We start from the raw sequence: 11773 nt of genomic DNA on the forward strand, positions 1-11773 counted from the left end.
ATCTTTACACTCACACACACACACACACACACACACACACACATAGAATGGACTTGTTCTAACTCTTGACCTCAATACAGCCAAGCCTGCTAATAGCCTCTAAATCGAAGCAGGAAACATTTTAATGGTGCGCTCAGAACTCAGAGTGTGGGGTAAACATGGACTGCATCACTATAAATAGTGAATAGTCTGTTACTGCCTGTTTTTGGGGGGCTTTTTTTTATGGCTGCAGTGTAGCATCAAATGTGACGTACAAGGGGGAATAGCTACATGATGCTCCCTGGTCCAGGAGTAAAAAGCTTTTCAGAAAACAGAGATATACTGTTGCAGTTTTTTATCTTGCCTCCTCTGTGTGCTCAGTTCAGATATTCGACTGAGATTTGATCTGTATATGTCTGTTAGTGACTTGGTGTCGCGGTGAAAATTACACCAGTGTGTCATTACTTGGAACCACTGCCAAACTGTGATATAGTGGTGCAAAGAAGTTACATTTCTCAGTCTTGCCAAGAAAACTGTATATACTTTGGCTTATTACTTATTAGAAACATCCTGTTGTTATGAATTCAGCCTGCATTCTGACACATCATGGTAGCTCAGTATACATGAACAATGGTCAGTGATACAGCTATTAGCAGTGTCCAATCCATGCATGAAGACTAGGTAGTATAAATCCATCTTATCCTTCTATACTGAGTGCAGAGGCTGACAGGTTGGAAGGTGGCTTCCTGCAGGTCCTCTGGCTCCTCGCCATCAGTGCTCTTCTCTGTAGTTCCACATGTACTGGCCCCAAAAGGACCTTGGAGTCATACTTAACCTTTTTCTACACTCTCCTTTGGTTGCACCACAACCACTGTGAGAGGGAATAACATGTGTGGCATTTATGAGAGAGAGAGAGAAGGGAAGAAAGGAAGAGAAAGACCAGTAAAGGAAAGAGGAGAGTCGTAGCAAAGGAGGCAGAGGACTCCATGTGAGACTGTGTAGCGAGGATGTATGCTGTGTAGATCCGCCCAGAGCTCTTTGGCACTGTGGATCGTGCATCCGGCAGTCAGCCCAGTGACCCATAGTTAAGATTCCTGCATATGTGGCATTCTGGAGGAGGACCTAGGAGAGGCTTGAATCCTCCCGGGGCTCCGTCAGTGGAAGAGGAGAAGCAAAGAGGATTATGAATCTTCTTGTATAAAAGAGGAGTTTTAGAACTGCTCCAAAACATGTAATCCTAAATGTAGCCCCTCAATCTGCTAGGGAGTCTTCTTAGCCTAATGATGTCTTGGTGGCCAAGCTTCAAATCCCATCATTCTCAATTCTCAGGAGTCCATGCATTTTGATGTCAGGTATGTCCGGGTTAAGCGAGATGCTAAATTTAATGACCAAAAATAAGAATAGATTCTCTTTTGTGCATCTCTCCTGTTGCTATTGAGTTTATTCAATGGCAAACATTTTTTCTCCACTCCCTATAAATGCCTATTACAACAAGGGCAGACTCTTAATTGCGTTTCTGTCCAGATGAGAAAGGATGAATGGAATCATAACATCATAACATCATTTTTATCATCTGCTCCTGGACACAACAGTAGTTTTCATAGCTGCTGATGAGACTAAAATGAAAACACTGATTGCCTCTAGGAATTCCTTCTTTTTTTCCAGTGACTAGAACATTTCATTACTGCCCCATCATTTAGATAATGATCTGACTTGACTCATTTGTGTTCTTGTGTGAATGGTCTGCATGTCTCTCTAGTTGTGCCCCTAGGTTGTTGTTCCCAACTCACAGCACATCCAATTTTCTCTATCCCGGTATTACATCTGTGCGCAAGCCAAAGGTATTGGCTTGAATGGCTATGCTCAGTCATATGTATGAGATAACACACACGCAAACACTTGCAGAAAAAAACACGTCTGTACATACTGTGTATTCTGGCTCTCTCAGTCTCAGGCTCAGGACCAAATAACCCAAGGTAAGTCAGAGAATTCAGAGGTTTAATTAAAGCACAGAAAACGTGCAGCAAGAAGGTGGGAATTTTTATTTTTATCTATTATTATCTGCAATTTGCAAATAGTGAGCTTCAATGTTGAGGCTCCACAATCAGATCACAAATGTCACATCAGTCATCTTCCCTAGCCCAGCAGACCTTTACTGTTTTGTGGCGACTTATCCCAGAATATTTGAATGCCTTGTGCCTTTCTGCATTTGTTTAAACACCTTATAAGGCCCAACGGGACTGGATGGACTTGTTAAAATCATGCTTCAGTGCTTAATCCTTCCCTTTTGCGTCATTTCCATTTGATCAAAGTGAAGGGGGAAAGGAAGTGTGAACCAGGCAAATTAGTCTCTAAGGAACAATATTGATTGTTTTTTGGGAGACCAATGAAATGACAGTCAGGAATATTTCAAACTAATTCAATTTCCCCATAATGATTCAGTACAAAACTAACAATCTGAGCACTACCTTGAAATTTTGCAAACTGATATTGAGTTTTTCTCTCCAATTAAATACATTTTGTGGAAATAATAGGGAGAGAAAGAGTAGAGAGGAGAGAGAATTGGTTAGAAAGAAATAATTATGCCATAAAATTGATTGAGCTACTGACATGAAGGAAGCACACAGAGGAAAATGGATGCAGAATGATGGAGAGAATATGATTTTGGAACTACAAATGGCTTCAGAGTGTCATTCGAGTTGATATCTCAGCAATATATGATGGAGTGAATCTGAGATAAATAATCAGAAAAAGAATGGAGAGCAATAATTTACAGATATGCGGGGCAGGAGGTTTCTAGACTGGCAGGCTTTCAAACTGCCCATTTCAGCTAATTATTCATCAGCCACTTGTATAAAATGCAACTGAAATGCAATTTGAGAGTAATGTGTGAGCTAGTAGATATATATTTCAGTGTGTTGTTCTGCACCTTTCTCTAAAGTAAGTCTTCCAGAAGAACAGAGACACGCATCTCTGCTTTCTGGGAGCCCATCCTCTCAGTTGCTTTCATTAAGGTAAAAGGCAACATTAAAAATACATGCTGAGACTCTCAGACATGCACTTGTGCAAGCATTACGCTGTTTCCCCTTCAGTCCGGGTCATGCTTTTGTGCATTAATCAAAAAACTCTATTGAATTTCTTATGATTCTCCAGAGACTGTGATACGAGTCACAGGAGAAAAAAAAAAGAAGACACACATACTCACAGTTGACTTTCATCAGATCCCACAGTCCTCTGTGGAAGGGCAGGCAGTGTCTCCTGGCGAGAAACAAAGTTCATAGTTAATCCCTTTGTTTTGCCTGGGAAGCCTTCGGGTCAAGTGTGGCGCTGAGGAACAGAATCATAACACAGTTGGAGAGAGGATTGAGGGATGAGAAATCCTGCTGACTTGACCCTTGCATGCCAGAGGGGTCCGGAGAAAAGTGTGAGCGCAGAGGAAGAGGAGGAGGTGGAGGATGGACAACAGGAGGCTTTGGTCATCCCTGCTCAGACACACTGAGCACAGCATGAGCTTCACCTCACACATCCAAAACAGCCATTGCTTGACCAGATGAAAAAGGTATCCTCAAGTTGCCGGACATCTTCCCTCAGTTACTTATGGATGAGCCGAGTCTGTTCAGGAGCCAAGGCGAGATGATGGGAGAGAGTTAAATGGGAGAACTGCCCCTCCTATCTGAGCTGAGTTGGATGAACTGCGCTGCCTTTCGAGCTCTCAGACAAGTTGGAGCAGAATGACAGTGAGAGGCTGCCTGATCCCTGAGCAAAGTCTGCTGCTGCTGCTGCTGCCGCTGCATCTACTCTGGCTGACAGACACAGATGTAGCTGACGCTAGCTAGCTGGGAGGAGAAACTCCCATAGGGCTGAATGGTTCATCATGTTTCGGGACAGTGAGCATGCAGCTTAGACCACAGAGTGAGAGAGAGCTAGGAGAGGAGGGGGGGCAGGGGGAGGAGAGAGGAAGAGGTGGAGGGGTGGCTCTGAGGGCTTCATTTGAAAGGTGTGGGCAGGGGAGAAAGTGTGTGTGTGTGTGTGTGTGTGTGTGTGTGTATGGGGGAAGGTTAGTCAAGCGGGTCTAGCCGAACCTTCTGTTGGTTGTGGGTGTGCATCAGTGTGTGCATGTGTACCACAGACCATTAATTACCTCCACTGGCATGGCTTTTGTCTATCCCTCAAAGAGCAGCAGGAAGAGACAGCGGCCCATGTTATCACCAGTCACGGCTCTGTGAGTATTTGAGCAGCGTTGGGCGTAAGGCAGTGTGGCTATCAGCAGACTCATCTGCAGAGCATAAAACATCACCGCTGCCCCTGTGTTCACATGGGAGCACTGACCTGGTCCAGCCAGATAAGCAGACTGCTGAAGCGACAGACGTTTTTCACCGGGACTTCTGTGTGTGTATGCGTGTGTATAAAGTGTGTGTCTTTGTGCTGACTGGGGAATTATCTTTTTGGCATTAGGCGATTATTCGGGGATGAGGCCAGGGATTTTTAGCAGCGTAAAGTCCTTATATATCTTAATCCAGCTGATGGGTGCTGATATATCCCATGAGCTCCCGTAGAATCACAGAGGAGATACACAGAAAGGCCCAGTTGTTGCTAATATACAGCTTTGAACTGTAGAAAATAGGTGATGCGCTTTCTCCCATCTAATTTAAATCATTGACTCACACATAAAGAGGTCACAGGGCAGCAACGGCTGTAGATATGGCACTCATCCATTCCAGAGATTTACGGCTCTATCCTCCTATCTCAAAGCTGATATGCAGTAAGTAAAGCTATTAGAGCTTACTGTAAATATGCAGCCCCATCCACTGGAATGAGAATGTGACCGAATAACTAGAAAGTCCAGTAAAATTATTTTTTATTCAAGCAGTGTGGAATATGACATTATCTGAAGGTAGTGGCCATGGAATGATAATTACATGCCATCATGAAAATGACTGAAATGACCTCCACAGTATGTTGGTGTTACTTTTCGGCCCTATAAATACACACTGTGCAGAACAGCACTCTCCCCTATGGAGCAACCCTATGGAAGCTGGACAACATGGATAGATGACAGCCCCTCCTATACTTCACAATGACATAATGTAGGTTTCATGCTGAAAATATTCTGCTACTAGGTCAGGGCTATAGGCCAATGACATGACTGATGTGTTTCATGAAAATCCTGCCACATCTGTCCCAATAGAGTACTGTATGTCCCCACCCACCCATTTACCCTCCACACTGCATGGCAGCCTAATCTAATGCCTTTTCCAGGCAGCTGGCCAATGGGCAGACACCTGGCTCATCGTTATAGCTGAATCGCTGACCTGCACAAAGTTTACAGCATAGTCATATTTTTATGAGATTCATCCACACGTAAATGCAAATACACACACAGCCAAAAAAAGCACAGGTTTGCACACTGCCATGGCCTTTCAAGCTCATTTTGTTCAAATTTCTCTACGATTTTTGCCGACCAGTCTTTATTGATTATATTGCAAAAGTCAATTTGAAATATTGACAAGCGTGTGCATTATTAAACTTGCTAATGGGATTTGTGACCGACAATTGAAAATATATTACAGATTTAATTAGGTTACACTCCTGGAAGGACAGGGGTGACAGGGCGCATGCCCTTTGACATTTAAGCTGGAATGGTGAGTTATCCAAGACAGTTTTTTCTCCTTGTGTCCAGTGTGATCATCTCTGGCTCACATTGTCTATAAAACAAAAAGCTTGTGATGCGTTATGATGGCAGACGTCAGGGAGGAACTGAAGCCCAGAATCAGACATCCTCCTCTCCTTGCGTCTGCATCCTGAAGGCATGGCTTTTGTTCCACAGGTTACTGTCTGATCACTGCATGCCAGTGAGAGAGGCGAGGTGTGGGGGGGCGGGCATTAGCACATCAACACTGCCAGAGATGGATCGCATCTGTCCATAGTCCACAGGGGCTTGCTTATCTCCTGACCCAATTGTGCACCCATATGCTGGCAAAAAAGCTCAGCTACGGAGCAATTCTAACAATTCCTTTATCTGTCGTGTAACACTAGGATAGATTGCTTCTCTCTAACCGAGCTCAAGTCAGAGAGAGCTCTGTGCTTGTAGTTGAAATGAGCTGAAAGTGTCCTCATATTGTGTCGCCGGTTTGTCACTAGCCGCATCAGAGATTACCCTCTGTAAATGCCAATACATATCCAGCAGCATATATCAAAATGATCAATCGTTCACTTTTAATCTAGCTGATCTCTGGCATGTTTCTCCGTATTGACTGATAGAATTGACTCCCTCCGTGTCTTCCTGTCTTCTGGGCCTTGGTGTACAGCAAATTCTGCTGTTGCCTCTGCCTATTTGTTTTTCTGTCTCCCTCTGGCCCTGAGCAACAGCTCCTTTTTGACATAATGATTTGCCAATACCTCGGCCTGTTTTAGTGGATTTTCTAGTCCCCCTGCAGCGCTGCTCGCTTTCATCTATGAGCAGAGAAGACGAGCTTGTTTGGAGCTCTTAAAAATATACGCTTAGCTCTTCCTGTTTCAACTAATTGTCTGTACAAACACCCTGTTGTAAAACTAAAAAAAATGATCATGGGAGGATTTATTTCCTAAAGAAAAAAAAAATCTCTAACATTTGATGAAAGCTCTTCAGTGGATGCTGTGATTAATGAATGAATATGATCTGTAGCGGCTCATCCAATTTAGAAACTGGACAGTCAAAACAAACTCTACGCTGTGCTACTGACACCCTGGAACAGTAAATGAGTGATTAACTAGTTTCATACGTGCCCATGCACTGAGCAGGCAGGGCTGGGTGGCATGCGAGCCCGCCCGCTCCGCAATGCAATTTTAATGTTGCCATGACAGTAGGGATTAGATGTTAGCAGCGCTGATTGAGCTGTTATTGTAAGTCCACGGTTTGCACTCCTTTAAGGACACCCAACACCCAACTCCTCAGACGCTCCTACGTCAACCACAATGACCTTGTCTGGCTCGAACCCAGGTTGAAGTGTGTCTGTGTCTACTGCGTGTGTGTGTGTGCACCATGTGTGCAAGTCCTTTTAAGTTTGTGCATTCACCCTCCTCTGTACAGGTGTGTATAGTGACAGGGATAAGCGCTATTTTTCTGAGACAAATTTTTGTCTATGTCTGATGAATTCAATCAATGAACACATTTAAGGGGAAGTGGAGTAAACAAAGAACATTTCATACAGCACAGATGAATACACGCTGAATAAACTGAGTTTTTGCAAAGCCAGAACAAGCACAAGCACAAGCAATCAAAATCACTGTAACTATCATCCTTACATACTCAGACATTTGAAGCCAATGACACTTGAGTCACCAATGTCCTTGTTTATGCAGGTGTGTGATGCGTGTATGTGCCGGTGTGCATACTGACGCAGATCTGGCAGTGGACACCGTGGACATGATGTCCGGACGCCCTATCAGGTCCTCCAGTCGCTGTCGCTCTGAATTATTGGCCACATAAAAGGGTGTCAAGGCTTCAAATGAGCCAGGCCAATGCGGCAGAGAATCTTATCAGCAGCAGCCCAATTTCCACTGTGTGAGGGGGAAAAATTAAACACATTTTCAATAAGGCTTACCCCTGCCTGACCCCGGAGGAAAAGTAAGAGAGAAAGGAGACTGCAAGTAATTGATAATGGTTGTTCAATATCTGTGATCTCTCTCGCTCTCTCTCTTTTTCTCTGCCTCTCTCTCTCTCTTTCTGACTTTTGCTCTCCTTCTGTCTGGGCACTGTCCTGCTTTCAGGCTGGGTTGCCATTGCGGGGCTGCCTGTCTGTGCCCTTTTAATTACTCTAATTCAGTACCACCCGCTGAATGCCTCCATCTGCTTCGCTCTGAGGTGAAAGCGGGAGAAATCCTCAAAGAGAAAAAGCCACACCATCAAACCCTCCAAACAGCGGTGAAAAAGATCTTCCAACCAACATGATTATTAATCATCCTCTGCGGGCCACAGCGGCTCTGTGAATATCAAACATTTGCTGTTTTGAAGTTGAACCCAAAAAAATCAGTTTTATTTGTTCTACAGAGAATGTTCTGTACTCACAGCTATGACCAGTTCCTGTAAGATTAGAGGGCACTGCTAGTATCACCCCCAGTGAGATGAGTTCTTGTGTCCATCCCCAGGACATTGTTCTGATCTACTTAAACTGCATGCCATGTTCACCCCTAATGGGCAGGCCGTTTGCACATGCAGCATCCTGAGGTATATGTTTCACTGAATCATGCTAAGGGAAATGAATCCACCATTTCTCAGTGTGAAACTATAAGCCACTGGCCATGGTTTCTGCTCATGCTGCTTATTGGAGATGATGGTTTTCTCCCGCAAGAGAAGTTCTGCAGTCATGTGCCGTGCTCGGCCAGTGACGACTGAAAGGCAAGGGTGGTAGTAACTAATTACAATTGCTCTCATGACTGTAATCGAGTAGTTTTTGCAGGAGCAGGTCTGGCCAAGAATAATGAATGTCCCAACTGTGTCCATCTTTCCATGACACTCATTGTTGAAATGCATACGCACAGAAATCCAGGTGGAAGTCAAGTCAGCTGTAGGTAATTGGACTAACTAATTGGGCACACAAGAGGTAAGCTGTTTCATCTAGGTTATCATTTGGTGTATGTGTTTGCTCTATTCACAGATGTGTGTGGGTGTACTCAGCTGTGGATGACAGAATTTACAGCTTATTCAGCAGTAGTGTTTACCATGATCATCATACTACAGTTCACTAGCTTGAGCTATAATTTCCAAATTTTCCAATTAAAAGAACATAGTTTGAATTCTGTCCTGTTGTTATTTTTAAAATTGCATGGGAAAGATTACATATAATGTTTTTCTTTTTTTCAACCTGCATAGATTTTAACATCAGTACTTTAACTCCTACTTCTCTCAACAATACCTTCAAGTACTCTTTCCCCTCTTGTTAAAAGCACATGATAGCTTTGTTATTGGGGCTTTTGAAGTTTCAGTGGCCATAGAAAATTTTAAAATGTAGATGTTGATGGCATAGAAATACAGTATATGTCTTGCCCAACGACGCCTCAGCATGAAGGATGCATGGCCAGAGTCCACTGCGCCATCCTGCTGCCCATCACCTTGATGATGATGATGATGAAGATGAAAGGGGGGAGAGGAGGATAAAGAGCAAACTGAAGGTGGTGATGGCAATGTAAACAAAGCAGTTGTGTATGGCACATCAACACCTGACATTTACATTCACACACCAGACACCAAAGCATATCGAGATGAATTCATAGCCGGACTTTATGGTTCTACAAAAATGAACCTTTATTCGGCTGTTTTTCATGTGACCTCAATCATACCTTTATCACATTTTGTTTTCTTTGACTCGGTACAGACCAGGTTGGAGTCTGATCTGACGTTTATCACTCATATTATTCTTAACCTGCTGGGCATCACACCCTTGTAGTATTTTTCTGCTCCACAGTCAAATTGTGACACTGAGACAAGTTCATTTTCTCCTTTTTTCCATTGTATTGGGATTTTAATGAGGATATCATAGCATATATATGTATATATATATATATATATATATATATATATATATATATATATATATATATAATTTAAAACTATATATCTATATCTATATATATAGATATAGATATATAGATATATAGATATATATAGATATAGATATAGATATAGATATATATAGATATATATAGTTTTAAATTTGTAATTGTACTCAACCTCCTGAATGTTTAGTCAGCAATTCAGTGTGTGAAATATGTACTTAAAAATGGCACTCTTCAATTTCAAGCTTAGACTTCAATTTCAAAAAATGTTGGAATCATAATAAGCGTTGTTCAGCATGTTTAGCAAAAAAGAAAAAAAATATAATATATATATTTAAAAATGGATGGCATTGTTCAACTTCGAGCTTACACTCAACTTCAAACTGTGGATGTAATCACAGTAACAATGACTTGTAAACTACAAAAATGAATGCCTCATTGTTTAAATACTACCTTGGGATGAAATAAGAGAACTGTTAAATTACATACTGTAATTTAACATTTTTTATTACATTAATTATTACATTAACATTTGTACTTACATCAAGTACCCCTATGGTTTCTATCTTTGTGGAATTTTGAACACAGAATTCATATTTTTTCATCTCAATATTTACTTATTGGTATTGAGGAAAAAAATGGAGATACTGTTTAAAAAAAAAAAAAAAAAAAAAAACATGACCCAATTTACAACTTGGTTTTGAACAACTGATATCCAATCTTTTCCATCAGGCGATGAGAATTTCTGCTGACCCACAGGCCTACTTCCACATGAAGAGGCTAAAATTACTCTGGTGCTTCCTCACAAAGTAATTCACAAGGCCAGCTCCAGGAAAATGCGGCTCCTCTGTTATCATGTTCCTCGTGCACAGCCTTCTCCTCAGTGAGCCAGGGCTCATGATGGGGAGATACTTCACTTCAGAAATGAGCGGCGCTGCTCTGTTTCAAGTCTTACACTCCATGATCAAAAAAGTTTCAACAAGTGTTACAAAAAAGCCCTTTATCTCAAAAACTATCAAGGCCAGGGATATAATTCAAATCTTTTCGGAAAGCAGGCACTGCAACGATACCACGTATTCAGTCATAGTACATATTCTGAATTTTAATTTTAACATTTTATTTCTGTAAAATAAATAAATCATCAAACATGTGATGCAAATCAGACAATTTTGTACATTTTAATAATCTTAAGTTATGCTCAGGAGGAAATGACACGTTTGGATAAATGTGTCCCAAATGTAAAAAAAAAAAAAAAAAAAAAAAAAAAGTATGTCAAAGATCTTTAAGCAACAGCTCACCCAAAATATAATTGTCCACATGTCTCCATGTGCTTTGACCATCTAATTAGTTTCCTTGTGACTTAGTGAGGTTTCCAGTCCTCGATACAGTGGAGCAGGATGGGGACCGTTTTGCAGAGCTCAATCCATCCAAAACGCACATGCACTTGCAAACTGTGTCTGTCTGCCCTCAGTGATTATGAATCAGAGGCAGACAGATACAGTTTCCAGGGTCCTTTGGCTGGATCCCAGCAAAATTCTTCAGATCCAAGAACTGTGAATTATGTCGGGTGTCATCATCATTGTTTTTGGAAAGAGCTGTTACTGTTGAGTTTTTCACATGAACATTTCTGATGGTTTGAGCTCCACAATAGAATACCCACCCAGCTCTGTTGTACTGAGGCGGTGGGAGACACATGAGATCATGACTGGAAACCTCACCAAATTGCACAGAAATCATCTGAATGGACAGTTTCCACTGGTGGTAAGTGGGAAAATATCTTTTTCTTCGAGGTTAACTGTTCCTTTAACCTACAGTGCAGTATTTGCGTCTCAAAGAGCTGTACTGACAGGCATGGTCCCCAACACTTTTTAACACGGTCTTTGTTCCAGCTACATCCAAAATGAAATTGGATGAAGGACGGGCACATTAGGAGGTGCATCACACATGCAGGTGTCTCACTTAACTCTCAGGGAAAGTGGAAATAAGTATGTGGAGTTTAAAAGTCAAGAGGAGACTTGGGATGTGTCATGTGTAATGATTGGAGAGACACACTTATCATGTATAAGCTATTGTCAGGAATTTTTAAGTATCAGGGGTGTTCAACAGAATGTCAATTGATATAGAAATTAAATATCAACTAGAGGTCGAGAGAATGCCAGTTGGCCATAAATTACATTTCAACAACATATTGACATTCTGTTGTATGTGTTTGCTGAATTTTAATGGACATGTAAGCCTGCGGAACCTCTGCTGCATGATT

Source organism: Myripristis murdjan, chromosome 22 (assembly GCF_902150065.1).
Source record: "Myripristis murdjan chromosome 22, fMyrMur1.1, whole genome shotgun sequence".
Lineage (NCBI taxonomy): Eukaryota > Metazoa > Chordata > Actinopteri > Holocentriformes > Holocentridae > Myripristis > Myripristis murdjan.